The 19,855-nt window shown below is 42.2% G+C and overlaps 1 pseudogene; it reads left to right on the forward strand.

The window, feature by feature from the left end:
* The first annotated feature begins 1,226 nt into the window (after positions 1-1,226).
* Positions 1,227-19,491, forward strand: LOC139417556 (rho guanine nucleotide exchange factor 10-like protein; annotated as a pseudogene).
* Positions 19,492-19,855: the final 364 nt, after the last annotated feature.

Genomic DNA, 19,855 nt, shown 5'->3' on the forward strand with positions numbered 1-19,855 from the left:
CCGTTCCCCAGACCTGAATCCAATTGAGCACATCTGGGACATCATGTCTCGCTCCATCCACCAATGCCACGCTGCACCACAGACTGTCCAGGAGTTGGCGGATGCTTTAGTCCAGGTCTGGGAGGAGATCCCTCAGGAGACCATCCGCCACCTCATCAGGAGCATGCCCAGGCGTTGTAGGGAGGTCATGCAGGCACGTGGAGGCCACACACACTACTGAGCCCCATTTTGACTTGTTTTAAGGACATTACATCAAAGTTGGATCAGCCTGTAGTGTGGTTTTCCACCTTAATTTTGAGTGTGACTCCAAATCCAGACCTCCATGGGTTGATAAATTTGATTTCCATTGATAATGTTTGTGTGATTTTGTTGTCAGCACATTCAACTATGTAAAGAAAAAAGTATTTAATAAGAATATTTCATTCAATCAGATCTAGGATGTGTTATTTTAGTGTTCCCTTTATTTTTTTGAGCAGTGTATTTAAAAAAAGGAATCTATGGCATTATTTATGATGCTTAACATATAAGCTTATACTATACTAAATAAAATAAAACTATTTAACAACAGTGCAGAAAGTTTGGTTTCACATAAAACAATTTTTGAAATAATGTGCCTTCAATGGGATTTGACCTCATAACCTCACATCGCTGAATGTTCCATAGTTCCCTACTCTACTTGCTAAGTTACCGGTCAGGTGAAACTAAACTAACTATACTGAACAAAAATATAAATGGAACAATTTCAAAGATTTTACTTAGTTACAGATCATATATGGAAGTCAAATTGAAATACATTCATTATGCCCTAATCTATGGATTTCATATGACTGGGAAGACAGATATGAATCTGTTGGTCACAGATACCTTTATTTTAATTTGATTTATTATTATTATTTTTTACCCCCTTTTTTTCTCCCCAATTTCGTAGTATCCAATTGTTAGTAGCTACTATCTTGTCTCATCGCTACAACTCCCGTACGGGCTCGGGAGAGACGAAGGTTGAAAGTCATGCGTTCTCCGATACACAACCCAACCAAGCCGCACTGCTTCTTAACACAGCGCACATCCAACCCGGAAGCCAGCCGCACCAATGTGTCGGAGGAAACACTGTGTACCTGGCAACCTTGGTTAGCGTGCACTGCGCCCGGCCCGCCACACGAGTCACTGGTGCGCGATGAGACAAGGATATCCCTACCGGCCAATCCCTCCTTAACCCGGACGACGTTATGCCAATTGTGGACATCCCGGTCGCGGCCGGTTACGACAGAGCCTGGGCGCGAACCCAGAGTCTCTGGTGGCCCTTAACCACTGCGCCACCCGGGAGGCCCGGTCACAGATACCTCAACAAAAGGTACGTGGATCCAAAAGCCAGTCAGTATCTGGTGTGACCACCATTTGCCTTTGCAGCATGACACATCTCCTTCGCATTGAGTTGGCTGTTGATTGTGGCCTGTGGAATGTTGTCCCACTCCTCTTCAATGGCTGTGAAAAGTTGTTGGATATTGGCAGGAACTGGAACACACTGTCGTACACGTAGATCCAGAGCATCCCAAACTTGCTCAATGGGTGACATGTCTGGTGAGTATGCAGGCCATAGAAGAACTGGGATTTTCAGCTTCCAGGAATTGTATACAGATCCTTGCAACATGGAGCCGTGCATTATCATGCTGAAACATGAGGTGAGGGTGGCAGATGAATGACACAACAATGGGCCGCAGGATCTCGTCACCGTATCCTGTGCATTCAAATTGCCATTGATAAAACGCAATTGTGTTTGTTGTCCATAGCTTAGGCCTGCCCATACCATAACCCCACTGCCACCATGGAGCACCAGCAAACCGCTTCACCCACACAATGCCATACACGTGGTCTGCAGTTGTGAGGCCGGTTGGACGTACTGCCAAATTCTCTAAAATGAGAAGCGGCTTATGGTAGAGAAATTAACATTGGTTGAGAATCTGGAGAATCAGCATTTGTGGGTTCGATTACAGGCTAAAAATGGCCAGAAACAAAGTACTTTCTTCTGAAACTTGTTCTGAAAAATGAAGGCTATGCCATGAAAGAAATTGCCAAGAAACTGAAGATCTTGTACAACGCTGTGTACTACTCCCTTCACAGAACAGCACAAACTGGCTCTAACCAGAATAGAAAGAGGAGTGGGAGGCCCCGGTGCACAACTGAGCAAGAGGACAAGTACATTAGAGTGTCTAGTTTGAGAAACAGATGCCTCACAAGTCCTCAACTGGCAGCTTCATTAAATTGTACCCGCAAAACACCAGTCTCAACGTCAACAGTGAAGAGGCGACTCAGGGATGCTGGCTTTCTAGGCAGAGTTGCAAAGAAAAAGCCATATCTCAGTCTGGCCAATAAAAATAAAAGATTAAGATGGGCAAAAGAACACAGGCACTGGACAGAGGAAGATTGGAAAAAGGTGTATATACAGACAAATCTAAGTTTGAAGTGTTTGGATCACAAAGAAGGGCATTCGTGAGACACAGAAAAAATGAAAAGATGCTAGAGGAGTGCTTGACGCCATCTGTCAAGCATGGTGGAGGCAATGTGATGATTTTAGGGTGGTTTGGTGGTGGTAAAGTGGAAGATTTGTACATCGTAAAAGGGATCTTAAAGAAGGAAGGCAATCACTCCATTTTGCAATGCCATGCCATACCCTGTGGACGACACTTAATTGGAGCCAATTTCCTCCTACAACAGGACAATGACACAAAGCTCAGCTCCAAACTATGCAAGAACTATTTAGGGAAGAAGCAGTCAGCTGGTATTCTGTCTATAATGGAGTGGCCAGCACAGATTACCTACTAGAATGCCAAAGGTCTGCCAGGCTGTAATTGCTGCAAATGGAGGATTCTTTGACGAAAGCAAAGTTTGAAGGACACAATTATTATTTAAATAAAAAAATATTATTTATAACCTTGTCAACATCTTGACTATATTTCCTATTCATTTTGCAACTCATTTTACGTATGTTTTCATGGAAAACAAGGACATTTCTAAGTGACCCCAAACTTTTGAACGGTAGTGTATATCATGAGGCCTTATTTTGAGGCCTAGTTTTACGCTAATACAGTGGCCTGAAACTCTTTGTTTACATGCCACATCAGGCCTGTAAGACACATTATGCTGGCTTACAAAGTGATGTGTAATTCCTGTTGAGTTAGGATAGCCAACAGTTGGAATTTTCAGTCACCCGCAAGCTGCATTCAGAATGACTGTCAGGGTTATAAACATTGATAAAGGAGACTACTAGTGATATTACATTTGATACGGGAGCTCCGAGGAATGCGTCGCAATCGCTAAGCAGCTAACTTTGAAGCAGTGTGTCATCAATGACGTCCGAAGCTTTGTTTGATCACATGCTTTTTCAAACCGTGTGTCACAAAATGTGAGATCCCACTGTTTTTGCCCTGGTTCCAGTGCTTTCTTCAACTCAAAACTGCTTTCAAACACTGACATCTATTTGGACACCGTACTTACAAATATAGTTAGGATTTTGTACAAATACTTCCAGCTGCCCAGTAGCTTAGCAGGTAGAGTAGGGAACTATGGAACATTCAGCGATGTGACGGTATGAGTTTGAATCCTGTTGAAGCCAAACTATTTTGAAAATGGTTTCTGCTCTGTTGTTCAAATAAATGTGTTTTATTTAGTATAAGCTTCTGTCTTATGCATTCTAAATAATGCCATTGATTCAGAATGCTAAAAAAGGAAGCATGATGTAAGATGTAAAACTGGTTGGTATTCCAACCAATTACAGGCTTCTAACACCAATGTAACACTAGCCAATTTGCTGTGCAGTGTTTAGTCACCATAACATGAAGCAACAATAGCTCATGGAGTTGTTTACTGGATAGTTCACTCTAGGAAACTACAGTTGAAGTCGGAAGTTTACATGCACCTTAGCCAAATACATTTAAAAACTCAGTTTTTCCACAATTCCTGACATTTAATCTAAGTAAAAAGCCCCTGTCTTAGGATCACTACTTTACTTTAAAAATGTGAAAGGTCAGTATAATAGTAGAGAATTATTTCTTTCTTTCATCACATTCCCAGTGGGTCAGAAGTGTACATACACTCAATTAGTATTTGTTAGCATTGCCTTTAAATTGTTTAACTTGGGTCAAACGTTTTGGGTAGCCTTCCACAAGCTTCCCACAATACGTTGGGTGAATTTTGGCCCATTCCTCCTGACAGAGCTGGAGTAACTGAGTCAGGTTTGTAGGCCTTCTTGCTCGCACACACTTTTTCAGTTTTGCCCACAAATTTTCTATGGCACTGAGGTCAGGGCTTTGTAATGGCCCCTCCCAATACCTTGACTTTGTTGTTCTTAAGCCATTTTGCCACAACTTTGGAAGTATGCTTGTGGTCAATGTCCATATGGAAGACCCATTTACAACCAAGCTTTAACTTCCTGACTGATGTCTTGAGATGATGCTTCAATATATCCACATAATTTTCCGTCCTCATGACGCCATCTATTTTGTGAAGTGCACCAGTCCCTCCTGCAGCAAAGCATCCGTACAATATGAGGCTGCCACCCTGTAACAATCCTCTTCGTCTGATGAAGAGTAGTCAAGATCGGACCAAAACGCAGCGTGGTAAATGTCCATGTTAATTTTAATAAATAAACTGAACACTGCAATAACCAAAAAAAAACAACAGCGAGAACGAAACAGTTCTGTAAGGTGAAGACACACAAAACAGAAAACAACTACCCACAAACACAGGTGGGAACAGGCTACCTAAGTATGGTTCTCAATCAGAGACAACGATAGACCTCTGATTGAGAACCATACCAAGCCAAACACAGAAATACAAAACATAGAACAAAAACATAGAATGCCCACCCCAACTCACGTCTTGACCAAACCAAAAATAGAGACATAAAAAAGGAAATAAGCTCAGGATGTGACAAACCACCGTGCTTCACGGTTGGGATGGTGTTCATCGGCTTGCAAGCCTCCACCCTTTTCCTCCGAACATGGTCATTATGGCCAAATAGTTATATTTTTGTTTCATCAGACCAGAGGACATTTCTACAAAAAGTACGATCTTTGTCCCCATGTGCAGTTGCAAACCATAGTCTGGCTTTTTTATGGCGGTTTTGGAACAGTGGCTTTTTCCTTGCTGAGCGGCCTTTCAGGTTATGTCGATATAGGACTCGTTTTACTGTGGATATAGATACTTTTGTACCTGTTTCCTCCAGCATCTTCACAAGGTCTTTTGCTGTTGTTCTGGGATTGATTTGCACTTTTCGCACCAAAGTACTTTCTCTAGGAGACAGAAACCATCTCCTTCCTGAGCTGTATGACGGCTGCGTGGTCGCATGGTGTTTATACTTGCGTACTATTGTTTGTACAGATGAACGTGGTACCTTCAAGTGTTTGGAAATTACTCCCAAGGATGAACCAGACTTCTGGTCTACAATTTTCTTTCTGAGGTCTTGGCTGATTTCTTTGGATTTTTCTATGATGTCAAGCAAAGATGCACTGAGTTTGAAGGTAGGCCTTGAAATACATCCACAGGTACACCTCCAATTGACTCAAATTATATCAATTCACCCATCAGAAGCTTCTAAAGCCATTACATTATTTTCTGGAATTGTGATACAGTGAATCATAAGTGAAATAATCTGTCTGTAAAACAATTGTTGGAAAAATTACTTGTGTCATGCACAAAGTAGATGTCCTAACCGACTTGCCAAAACTATAGTTTGTTAACAATACATTTGTGGAGTGGTTGAAAAATAGAGTTTTAATCATAAAATCAAATCAAATTTATTTATATAGCCCTTCGTACATCAGCTGATATCTCAAAGTGCTGTACAGAAACCCAGCCTAAAACCTCAAAAAGCAAGCAATGCAGGTGTGGAAGCACGGTGTCTAGGAAAAACTCCCTAGAAAGGCCAAAACCTAGGAAGAAACCTAGAGAGGAACCAGGCTATGTGGGGTGGCCAGTCCTCTTCTGGCTGTGCCGGGTGGAGATTATAACAGAACATGGCCAAGATGTTCAAATGTTCATAAATGACCAGCATGGTCAAATAATAATAATCACAGGCAGAACAGTTGAAACTGGAGCAGCAGCACGGCCAGGTGGACTGGGGACAGCAAGGAGTCATCATGTCAGGTAGTCCTGGGGCATGGTCCTAGGGCTCAGGTCCTCCGAGAGAGAGAAAGAGAGAATTAGAGAGAGCATACTTAAATTCACACAGGACACCGGATAGGACAGGAGAAGTACTCCAGATATAACAAACTGACCCTAGCCCCCCGACACATAAACTACTGCAGCATAAATACTGGAGGCTGAGACAGGAGGGGTCAGGAGACACAATGACTCCAACCTAAGTGTATGTAAACTCCCGACTTCAACTGTATGTTATCGTACAGTGCCAGTCAAAAGTTTGGACACACCTACTCATTCCAGGGCTTTTCTTTATTTTGACTATTTTCTACATTGTAGAATAATAGTGAAGACATCAACACTATAAAATAACACATGGATTCATGTAGTAGCCAAACAAGTGTTAAACAAATCAAAATATATTTTATATTTGAGATTCTTCAAAGTAGTCACCCTTTGCCTTGATGACAGCTTTACACACTCTTGTAATGTCATGGGCTGTGACATCAATTACTGCTCAAATGACTTTTTATGTTGGTCTGATGCTGTATTCTCTCCTTAATGAACCATCCATGGAAGCAATGTCACTCCCAGATGTTTTGATTCCCATATTTGTTGTCAATGTTTCAGCCGCTCTGAGCTGGGAGTGTTAGGACAGACCGAGAGCTCCGGGAGAAGAAATAACATTTATGAAAGTAAGGGACACTGTGTGTGAAGGACATCTACTGTATTATATGGTTATATTTAGAAGTAACGTTAAAATGTTCCTTGTCGTTCATGGTCTATTGGGGCAAAACCTTCCCTTGCAATTTAGCATTGTGTGATGCAATGCTGTAAGCCAGTACACATTGTTATGTTTACCCAATATCTAGCCTTGTGTCTGTCAATGCCATATCCTGTAGGTTCTGTGAATGAGTGCTAGTACACTCCTGTCTTAAAAAAGGCTGACCGCATAGACACTCAGACAGGTTCGTGACCATCTTCCAGCAGGGCTGTGGTGTCACACATTGGGCACTCCCCTACTTTTACAATCATACAGATTTACAAGCAGCACAATCACGAATATAGCACGACATCAGCACTGCCTGGGACACCAACCCAGAATCTCACTGAACAAATCAAACCAGGACTAATCAGATCCTCATCAAACAAATGAAAATGGATGCCTTATCAATCAAATGCAGACAAATCAAAGCTGTATCAATTAAGTACAGACGAATCATTGCTCTAAAGCAGGAAACATCTATTTAAATATAATAGTACATGACAGGCTACAAGTCCCATTTAGAACACAGCGGGGTCGTCTCTCTCTCTCAGCCGTGCGTGTGCATCAGTGGAGGCTGCTGAGGGGAGGATGGGTCATAATGTCTGGAATGGAGTCAATGGAATGGTATCAAACACATGTAAACCACGTCTTTGATGTTGTTGATACCACTCCATTGACTCCATTCCAGATATTATTATGAGCCGTCCTCCCCTCAGCAGCCTCCACTGGTGTGCATGTCAATGAGAATCTCAGTTACACGTGTGATCTCAGTCATGTGGGAGTGTGTGCGTGCATGCATGCGAGCGAAGTGTATGAGATATCCCAGTTGCGTGCGTGTGTGAGCTCAGTGGTGTGTTTCCTCACAGCAGCGTGTGCATTATTTGTTCAGTTCAAGCACCGTACAGAGCCACCTCAGCCAAGGAGTGGTTCAGTGTGGTGTCAGAGCTCACTCTGCGACTGCATAAACGTTTACTAAACCCCAGACTAGTCTAGCCGCCCTACATGATCCACAGTCCTGAGCTCCTCTAGTATAAGCCACCTGTCTCTGTCACTATAATCTCAACCTCAATCCTACACAGTGTAGCACAATCATACCCAATGTCGGCCTTGCCAAATTAATTTAGAAAATAATTGACCATTGTTATTGTTAAGTAACTTTGTGAAATTGGGAATTAACAATAGTCTTTCTTGGTGGGTAAAGTAGCCAACCTCATTATTATCACACCTCAGGATATAACCCAGATGCAGACACAGGAGGCAGATAGTACAGTTCTCAGATTATTTATTGTAAACACAGGACAGGCAAAGGGCAGGTTGAGGACAGGCAGGGGTTTGTGATTAGGTCAGAGTCAAACAGGTACAGGACGGCAGGCAGGCTCAGGGTCAGGGCAGGCAGAATAGTCAGAACCGAGGAAACAGAACTTGACAAAAAGGAAGACAGGAAAGCCCCCTGGTAAGACCTGACAATACAAAACAAACTGGCAACAGACAAACAGAGAACACGGGTATAAATACACAGGGGATAATGGGAAGATGGGCAACACCTGGAGGGGGGTGGAGACAAGCACAAAGACAGGTGAAACAGATCAGGGTGTGACAATTATTGGATATTTGACATATTACACCCCTTTGCAAACGGAATACTCCCTGATATAGATACAAAACATGCAAGTACAATAGAGCTACAGATGTAGGATCTTAATTTGAGCCAGTGTGCTACAATAGGAAAAATAATTCAGCAGCAACATGAAATGCAAATTATTCAGTGGATTATAATTGATGGATATCTTTGTTGGGGTGATACATTTTTTGTTAGGGCAAATCAAGTCTTAATTGTCAGTGGAAATTACAAACTTTAGAAGCCTTTTTAAAACTCAAATGCATCATCATCATTCTCAGCAACAAAAGAGTGATCAAATTATGATCCTACATATGGAGAGATACAACTTGATTTCCTATAAGGGCAAGAGACAGCTGTCACCTTCACCTTTGTAATAGGAGTGCATTTATTGACCATGCTATATTGACCAGGACATGAACCCTATTCTTCAGCGATAGGGCAGACTTTTCCACATGGAAACAGGCTTTCTCTCAAACCTGAGGGGCCCAAAGCTAATTCGCTCCACACTAGTCAGGGCTGTAGGGATAGTTTTGATTTTCAGTCTCCTGTCTGTAAGTGCTCTTGATGCTGGGTAGAAATTCCCACGATACCCAAAATCCAGTGGGATTGTACACCAGATTGACCTTGCATTGGTAACCTTGAAAGTCCTCTCTTGACCTGTAACCCACAATTTGTATCTGTTTACTTAGCTAGTCACTATTTTTACTTAGCTAATCACCCATGGCTAAAAACCCTGGGGAGTGGTAGTAGTGTCCAATGTAGCATGCTCTAACTCAGGGGTAGGCAACTAGATTCAGCCGGGGGAGAATTTCTGTCGGAGCAGATGGTCTGGAGGCTGGAAGATAATTCTGATCATTTATACACTGCAAATTGACAACAACTGAGCCCGAAATGAGATTGATTGTATTGAAAATAACAATAATTTCATACCTTGATTACACGATCACGTCTCTTTTATTTGTGGGAATGGTGAACAGATTTCTTAAATTAAACTACGTTTTACCTGAATTTCTGATAATTGTAGTCTTTGCTTTACCAAAAACTAAAATCACCAAAATGTAACAACTTTTTGACAATGGCCCAAAAGAACGCCTGTTGCTGACCCCTGATCTGAATGCCTTCAAACCAATTAACTAAGGTTGGAATGATGCACTGCTCTCTTGCAGGGAAACCTCCCCCACGCTTGATGTAGGAGGTCCAGGTGATGCAGCAAGTTCTGAAAATGAAAACGTGTCTAGTCCGGAGGGCCTGCAAAGTCCAGATGGTATGGCCTGCACAGACAGCCCACCTGGCCCCACTGGCCCCGATGACGTCATCACAACCAATCCGACCAGCCGCTATGACATCCTGAATAGCCCGACCTGCCCTACATGACCAGTCCAGACGTCATTTTCAGGACCAGTCGTCCAGAGGTCAACTATGATGACGTGCCCTGTGAGAGCCTCCTCTCTCCTGTGGAAGGTGGGGACTCATACAGTGGTGGGTGCGTGTGCACATGTGTGTGTGTAAGTGCACGCATGTGTGTGTGTGTGTGTGTGCGTGTGTGTGTGTGTGTGTGTGTGTGTGTGTGTGTGTGTGTGTGTGTGTGTGTGTGTGTGTGTGTGTGTGTGTGTGTGTGTGTGTGTGTGTGTGTGCGCATCTGCAGATGCATGTGTGCGAGAAAATAATGTATGTGATTAATGTCTCCCCAGTTGTGTGTCAGATTGCATTTATAAGAACGTTCAGAGGCAAGTGGACCATCATGGCACCAACAACAGCTGGAGCGGCAGTGAGTTTGAGAGCTATGATGAGCAGTCAGACAGCGGGACCAAAGTCAAGACCCTGCATGGCCCACAGCAGTAGTAAGATATGGAGGGCTCTTATTTTGTATACTCAGCTGCTTTTGCAATCTCTATATATTTTTGTATGTGTTATTCAGACCTTGATACTATACATAACTTGGTGCTACAATTATTTAATGACACCCAAGGATGTCTGTTGCGTCAATGTAAGCATTGTTGTTTTTTGAATGGAGATGTATTGAGGACTCTAGTGCCCAAAAGCCTGTTTTAGCATTGGCTAAATTGAGAACTTTCATTGAGAACTTTCACCATTTTGAAGTAGTCAACTGGGTAGAACTTCCTATGGGTTAAGGAAGGATCACATAATTCCATCCGGGTCATCAGGATGGATCAACCAATTAATTATACTCGTGAGCAAACATTCCATAACTACAGGTGGCAGTAAATCGCCAATCTTGGCTTTATACCTGTTCAAACAACACACTACAGGTGGCAGTACGTACCCTTTCAGCTAACTACTTCAAAATGGTACTGCTTGTGCGCTCGCACACAACATAATGGGACAGTTACCATATTGCAATCTCTGTACATCTCTGTCAGTGGAGGCTGCTGAGGGGAGGACGGCTCATAATAATGGCTGGAATGGAGTGTTTGATACCGCTCCATTCTCTCCATTCCGGACAATATTATGAGTCGTCCTCCCTCTCAGCAGCCTCCACTGGTCTCTATGGTATGTTGCTATGTCTTTTTCAAAATATAGCAGTACTATGTAGGCTCAAATATCATATGAAAAGCATATTATGAAGTCAAATGCAGATCACTATTCAATCCCAAATTGTAACCAATAAAGGTTTTCGTTGTAGTAGCATTTTAGTATGCATGTCCAACTTTACTAGTAGCCCTATGGTGTAATATGCTAACACTTGACTCTACAAACCACAGGAGGTTGGTGGCACCTTAACTGGGGAGGTGGTAATGGTTGGAGCGGAATAGGTGGAAAGCTATCAACAACATCAAACACATGGTTTCCCTTCCAGCCATTATTATGAGACGTCCTCCCTTCAGCAGCCTCCACTGAAAAGGTATGAGAGTTTAATTCAACTACAGTTGGGTTAATTAACACACACTCATCCTATACTGAGGAGCATATGTACACAGCTAGTTTAAATGCACTGCCTTGCTGTGTGTTTAGTAGTTAGTGGTTTTGTCAGCAGTCTCTCTTGGTTCCTCTTCTTCTTCTCTGGGACTATATAGCAGTCCCTCATGGTTCCTCTTCTTCTTCTCTGGGACTTTATAGCAGTCTCTCATGGTTCCTCTTCTTCTTCTCTGGGACTTTATAGCAGTCTCTCTTGGTTCCACTTCTTCTCTGGGACTTTATAGCAGTCTCTCTTGGTTCCTCTTCTTCTTCTCTGGGACTTTATAGCAGTCTCTCTTGGTTCCTCTTCTTCTCTGGGACTTTATAGCAGTCTCTCTTGGTTCCTCTTCTTTTCTGGGACTTTATAGCAGTCTCTCTTGGTTCTTCTTCTTCTCTGGGACTTTATAGCAGTCTCTCTTGGTTCCTCTTCTTCTTCTCTGGGACTTTATCTACACATTGCTGCTCCTCCTACTGCTGCTGCTAAAGTTTATTTCTCCTCTGAGTCTGTGTTGGTTATGATCAGACAGGAGTATGGTTTCTATAATATGAGGTATCGATGATATGCATGTTTTTAAACTGATTTTTTTATTTATTTGAGTTTTGAAACTATATATATATACTGTATATTTATTTTTTGTGTGTTAGGCTTAGGAGCAAGGGGAAATTGTCTATTGCAAAGGAGGGCAACACAAATGACTTGTCTTTGTCTGCTAAAGGAAAGACAATTCAAAATATATTTTTTCCTGAATACCATGGAACCAAAGTAGGACCAATGTCTTTATATAATGACTATCTAAGGAGAACGATAGGACGGTGTACATTTAAGCTTCTCTGCACTTTCTAAAACAAATCAACCTCCAATTGACATAATTTCGTCAACCCTGGAAACGGCTGATATTTTATGGAATCTCTACATAGGCGTACAGATGTTCATTATCAGCAACCATCACTCCTGTGTTCCAATGGCACGTTGTTAGCTAATCCAAGTTTATCATTTTAAAAGGTTAATGATCATTATAAAACCCCTTTGCAAGTATGAAAACTGTTGTTCTGATAATGAAGCAATAAAACTGGCCTTTTTCAGACTAGTTGAGTATCTGGAGCATCAGCATTTGTGGGTTCAATTACAGTCTCCAAATGGCCAGAAACAAAGTACTTTCTTCTGAAACTCGTCAATTCTTGTTCTGAAAAATGAAGGCTATTCCATGCAAGAAATTGCAAAATCTTGTACAATGCTGTGTACTACTCCCTTCACATAACAGCGCAAACTGGCCTTAACCAGAATAGAAAGAGAAGTGGGAAGCCCTGGTGCACAACTGAGTTCCCAGTTGTCTTAAATCCAGAGAATGCCGGACTTTGATTACAAAATTTGCCCACTAAGGACCGCCACACCACCTTTCTGTTCAAGTGAGCATAGCACAACAAGGTGAGTGCAAAAATGTCTTCTTTGCTGCTGCATAAAAATGATGTAATATGCCAGGGAGATATGAATACTGTAGCTAAGACAGTGATACTAAGTATGTTGTGTAGTAAGCTGTTAGTAGCCCATGTGCCTCACCCTAATAATTTGGTCTATTTTCACCTCTTCATTTCTTCTGTTTTTGAGAAATGTTATATATTGTAAGAGCTTTCATTGTCTGCTTACATTGTCCCCCCTTAATCCAGCTAGCCAGATACTAGTGAGCATCACTCTGATTGGTTACCCTTCTCACTGTTCCCAGGAGTACCAGAAGCCCTTGCTAGAGCCGGAGGCCCGTCAGATACCCTTGGCACCTCCCGTGGCCGAGTGGGACCTCAGTGAGAAGATCAGAGACCTCTTTGTGGCCTCGGTCAGTATGGAGGATGGCTCTATCCAAATTTAGGGACCAGGTTCATGTTTATTAGGTCCAATGAAAATGAGGGTTTGTCTTCCTGTTTCAGTCTGTTTTCTTTTGTTTGGTACCTGGGTCATTCCACCAATTCGGTGTGTTGAGAAGTGTATATTTCTGTCATAAAGAGCACATGTTCAACTTCATAAAAAACTAGTAAGTGCCTAGTTTTTAATAGGTGCCAAATGAAGTAACAGGGATGACCGTAACAGGGTTGATGAGTTCTTCTTAAATCAGCCATAAATTCTCTTGTGACAGGGAATGGAAGCTTGTGGGTGCAACAGGCAGTGGCAATTGAATACAAAAAATGATAAAACATTTCTAGCCTGTCTATCTACGGGTAACAAGGTTGACATGTTATGCTTGACCTGCTCAGTTTTCCACCAGAAAATGGCCAAAAAGAGTAGAACCAGTTCACCTGCATTTACTCTATAATTTAACTATTAGCTGTACAATGTTTCTTTTGAAAAATATTTTAGTTTCACCATATCAAAACGAGAGTTCAGTTCACATAACAGGATTGACCTTACAATTAGGGATAGACGTAATGATGTAAATAATATTCTTCAGAAATGACTTTGACAAAGCAACAAAATAACTAGGCTTTACAATGATGGTGAAACTTGGAGAAATGATGGTAATAAATGGGTTAAAATCTTCTTAGAAGTGACACAGGGTTGACGGAGAATGTTGACACTTCAGAAACATTTAGATTTATTTATGTGGTCTATATTAAAGGACTATTTATTTAATATAATAGGCTTTCAATATTGGTGCACAATTTCTAGGGACGCAAGAGGCACTCATTTTGGGATACTTTAAAAAATGCAACCCCCCCCCCCCCCCCACCCCCACCCCTTCCTTCCATGTATCCTTCCACTGATTTTATAGTACATTACTGGATTTTGAATCCATTTTTCTCCACAGTTTTCCAGGTCAATAGTACTAGACGTGTACAGCAATTGTGTCAACAACTTCACTAACGTTCTCATGAAGAAAGCCTGCATTTCCAAGACAGCTTTCCTGGAGTTTCTGTAGGTGGGCTACGCTTTCCTATTTGATCAGTCTGTTTACAATGAATTAGTCTTCTTTCCTCTCCCAAGGCTGTAGACATGTTTGCTGATACAGTATATCTATTCGCATTCATAGCCCATTATCTATTTGCATTCCTCGTTTTCTAGTAGCTTTTGGTGAAACAGTCAGTCAGATTGTCGCCAGCCATACAAGGTTCATCCTGCGTTTTAATTTGTGTTCGGCAACGCCTGACTTCCATATATAGAATGCTCTATTGACTGCGATCTGATGTAATGGACTCTGTTGACCCAGGCCCTGTGGTTGTTACCCTACATAAGACGCAAGCGTTCAGTCCTGAGAGAATCATGCTTTATGGCTTTATGGTTAAACCAATCCAGCGCTTCCCTCAGTTTATCCTGCTGCTAAAGGTTAGTTCCAAGATGATGATAAGATGATAAGTTTTAAAATGCATTGTAACAGCATAATAATGCATACCGCCTGCAGGCTTTAAATAAAGTGTTACCAACTTAAAGATAATACATGTATAATGCCTGCTGTTCATGATTTATATACTGTATACATCTAGATTGTTTTTACATGCAAAATATTCAGTAATAAGCACCAATAAACATATCATGTGAGAGAAGAGGAACACATAAATAAAAAAGCTATATAGCTTCTCAAAACATGTATTTGGAAACATATAAGCAGTGGTGGAAAAAGTACCCAATTGTCATACTTGAGTAAAAGTAAAGAATTCTTAATAGAAAATGACTCACGTAAAAGTGAAAGTCACGCAGTAAAATACTACTTGAGTAAAAGACAACGTTTTTGGTTTTAAATATACTTAACTATCAAAAGTAAAAGTATAAATCATTTCAAATTGCTTGTATTAAGCAAACCAGACGGCACCATTTTATTGTTATTTTAATGTACGGATAACCCGTGGCACACTCCAACCCGCAGACATTAACAAACAAAGCATTTGTGTTTCGTGAGTCCACCAGATCAGAGGCAGTAGGGATGACCAGAGATGTTTTCTTGATAAATGCGTGAATTGGACCATTTTCCTTTCCTGCTAAGCATTCAAAATATGAGTGCTTTTAGGGGTCAGGGAAATGTATGGAGTAAAAAGTACATTATTTTCATTATGAATGTAGTGAAGTAAAAGTTATAAAACTTAAGTAAAGTTAAGTAAAAAGTTATATAGTAAAAGTTATATAAAAAGTTATATAAATAGTGAAGTGAAGTACAGATACCCCAAAAAACTACTTAAGTAGTACTTTAAAGTATTTTACTTAAGTACTTTCCACCACTGCACATAACGGCCATAGTATACAGTAGCTTGCTCTGTTAAGCATGTCAGGTGGAAACCCAGATCTCTTGGAGGAATCCTTTGTGTTAATATCTGGTTTAATGTTCCCTGATGCCCCCCCCCCCTCCCCCTTTCTCTCTCTCACTTACTCTTTTTGTTCCTGTCTCTATCTCCCCCCCCCCCCCCCCCCCCCCCCCAGGACATCAAGGACATGTTGAAGAACACTCCCTGGGCCCACCCTGACTGTATGCCCCTGCAGTTGGCCCTCACTGAGCTGGAGACGTTAGCCGAGAGGCTAAACGAGCAGAAACAAGTAGCAGACCAGGTCGCTGAAATCCAGCAGCTGACACGCAGAGTTGGTGACCGCCAACTGAGCAAGGTCTGTGCATCTGTCCGTCTTTCTCGAAATATATTTTAAGGTCAATTTTGTTAATTCTACTTTGTGTAAGAGTAAATGAGTGAGTGTTTTGTTTAGTTGTGTTGTGTGGCGACAGTGTGTAATGTTGTGTGATATTTGTGACTAGATGCAGCTGATACTGTGTGAGGTGCTGCTTGAGATGGTGTACGTAAGGACAGGTCTTACGTACATAAGGACAGGTCTTCAAGTCCAAGGAGCGCAAATGTCTTCCTCAGTAACGACACCCTCATCTGTGCAAACATCAGTGTAAAGTGAGTCAGCACTACCAGGATGCAACCATAGAAATAGATTCTCTATGGATGAGGCATACTTGTGTTGTGTGCTTGTGTTTCTAGCTCCAACAGTGTAGTAATATGTAACAAGTAATGCCTAACAATTTTACAACAATCCACACAGATCTAAAGTAAAGGAACGGAATTAAGAATATATAAATATTTGGATAATGTCATTAACGAAGAAAGGTCAAGTTTTCCCCAAGTTTCACCCAACATCACATCTTAAAATCTTCCGTTTTGATCAGTGAACCTCACAAATTATTCATTGCACCCAACTTGATTCAGCTCATGCCTCATGCCAACTTTGCCCTTAACTTGTGAAAGGGATCGCAATGTTTCACAATGCTTCCCATGCATGATTATGGGGAATATATGAATAATAATGTGACCCAAAAATCAGTAGGGGGTCCGCTGTTTGGAGAGATATTCAACTGATCAGAAGGACTGTAATTACAATGTATTCCTGACCCCCTTTCATATTGTTGATTCAAAGAGCCCTGACACATTTGGATGATTTTTCAATTGCTGAATGCATTATCTTACATGGAGGGCTCTATTTTTGGCTGGCGTTATGCCAGCGCAATTGGAACACGCACGCTCGTTGGCAATATCAACCTGCGCTGGGCTATTTTCAAATACTTGCGCAAGGGTTGGTAATTTACCTGTCTTATATGAGCTCGCTTGCGCTGAGAAGGGAGGGTGGCAATATCTGAAGTGTGTCCTTAGGGTTAGGGTTAGGAGCAAGGAGTCATCAGGCCAGGTCATCAGACCAGGTAGTCCTGAGGCATGGCCCCAGGGCCCAGGTCCTCCGGGAGGGGAGGGAGAGAGAGAGAATTAGAGGGCGCATACTTAAATTCACACAGGACACCAGATAAGACAAGAGAAATACTCCAGATATAACAGACTGACTCTAGCCCCCCGACACATAAACTATTGCAGCATAGATACTGGAGGCTGAGACAGGAGGGGTCAGGAGACACTGTGGCCCCGTCCGACGATACCCCCGGACAAGGCCAACCAGGCAGGATATAACCCCACCCACTTTGCCAAAGCACAGCCCCCACACCACTAGAGGAATATCTTCAAACCACCAACCTACTACCCTGAGACAAGGCTGAGTATAGCCCACTAATATCTCCTCCACCGCACAAGCCCGAGGTGGTGGAAAACCGGACAGGAAGATCAAGTCTGTGACTCAACCTACTCAAGTGACACACCCCTCCTAGGGACGGCATGGAAGAGCACTAGTAAGCAAGTGACTAAGCCCCCGTAATAGGGTCAGAGGCAATCGCTCATTACACAATTTATTTATTAATCAAAACGCCAGCTCCACCGCCAGCTATTGTGCTCATAATTCCCGCAGTGAAAATAGCAAAGATATTTCTGACACACCCCAAGACATATAGTGTTAATTCAAGCGCTAAGATTTGCCATTGTGTTAGGTTTGTTAAAATAGAACCCTCAATGTTTGTCCAGCATCTTGTTCAGGCCCATAGATATGGAAAAGAGAGGGCACTATCTTTGCAATGATGGCTTCTAGGACAGCATGGGAAATACTATTGAAAATAGGCTCTGGGGCATGTGCACCTCTATCCGTCTCTATCTTCAGGCCATTGAAATGTGTTGCTGTTTCTTCAACTAGGGGTACCCCTGATATCAGCAGCCTAGTTCCTATTGGTCCTAAATAAACAGTGAAGTGGAGCGCCCCCTTGCTGCAGACGCAGGTAGTAGAGGTGGGACAGGAGAGCTTTCAGCGCAAAGATACAGGGAAACGGGCAAACGTTGCGAATGTTCCAGGTAAAAACACATTCAATTCGTCCAATTCAAATTAAATGCATTGTACACCTTCACCTTCACATTCAAGACAAAATACCCATTGTAAGCAAGCCTTCCCACTCTATCTCCAAGCACTTGTTCCAACTAATACTAGCCTGTCAGTTATCTGGGTATGAGCTCAGCAAGTCTGTCTCTACCGCTACCTGCTTGGGGAGAACTGACTCGTTTTTAAATCTCTAAAGGCTTTATTGCCTTAATTGAGTGATAATAAAGGCTACATGTAACCCTCTGGGAGTATGTCAGATGTTCTCCCTAGAGTCTCACATGTCTGAGATAAACATCCCTGTATTATTTTGAGGTTCAGTCTCATTTGGAGTTACTGTTGATGTGTGGAAGTGTTTTGGTGGAGAAACCCAGCAGGATATTTACTAATTCTTGAAATGCCAGAGAATGATGGTGACAGGGACAGTTACAGGGATGTTTTGTCTATCTTATCCGCAAAGAGCAGGTGTAGGTGTAGTCTTTTGCTCCAGCCGCCCGATTCCGCTGATCAACTAATCACAGTTCACTCCTCAAGAAAGACTTAAAACTGAATCAGATGTATTACTGTACCTCTTTGGCTTGAGAAAGCCTTCACCCACAACAGCCCTTTGTGCATTTTGATATTGATTACTGCATTGTTGGGTTTGTAGCTTGCGAGAAAGGCTTTTCACTGTACTTGTGCACGTGACATTAAAACTTGAAACTTGCTTTAGGAGGAGTAAGAGGAGATGGATGATGACGATGAAGGTGGTGGTGATGATGATAATGATGATGACACCGATGATAAAGATATGACTGTGTGTGCCAGGTAAAGTGTTCCTGGTCCCTCCCTGACTGTACCAGGAGCTGGAGTAGCTTCAATACGTCCTGTCTGTTGTTGAACAGGTCACCCTGCTAGTCAGGACATTACAAGGCACCTACCAGGTTAGACACACATGGACATACATTAACGTTTACTTTTCAACACTGCTTCCTGGACAGACATTGTCACCTTGACAGTTATTATGTTTATTATGTGATATCATTCCTCTACCACCATTTCCTCCCGGGGTGGCAGGGTAGCCTGGAAAACGGAAGGTTGCAAGTTCAAACCCCCGAGCTGACAAGGTACAAATCTGTTGTTCTGCCCCTGAACAGGCAGTTAACCCACTGTTCCTAGGCTCTTAACTGACTTGCCTTGTTAAATAAAGGTAAAATAATATATATATATTTTTTTATCTGAACACAACAGTATGGTAGGATGTGCCTAGCAATGCAGAGGCTCATCCGCACCAAAGAGGACGAGATCCAGTGTGCCAACAAGTACCACCTGCGGCTGGAAGTTAAAAGGGGTATACAGAAGTGACGAAAGATGGTGCTAGGATGCATAGCCACCGTTTTATGGACTCCTGACCAATTCTGCTATTTTGTGTGTTTTTTTGTTGCTCTGATCTTAACTTTTTTCTACATAATGTTTACGCCATCGTTTCCTATGACCAAAAAGCTTCTGGACATCAGAATAGCAATCACTCACCTCAATCTGGACGAAGACTTCTACTTCAATGAGTCTTCGGCACAGAACATACTGCTCACCTTAGATCAGGCTCTAATCCTGACACTCGGAAGAGGAAAAAACGACAGCACATTGATGACACTATGGCGACGAGTGAATCAACCGCCCCTACCCTCTGTTCTATTGGCGAATGTGCAATTGTCGGAGAACAAATGGA

The sequence above is a fragment of the Oncorhynchus clarkii genome, chromosome 9 (assembly GCF_045791955.1).
Source record: "Oncorhynchus clarkii lewisi isolate Uvic-CL-2024 chromosome 9, UVic_Ocla_1.0, whole genome shotgun sequence".
NCBI lineage: Eukaryota > Metazoa > Chordata > Actinopteri > Salmoniformes > Salmonidae > Oncorhynchus > Oncorhynchus clarkii.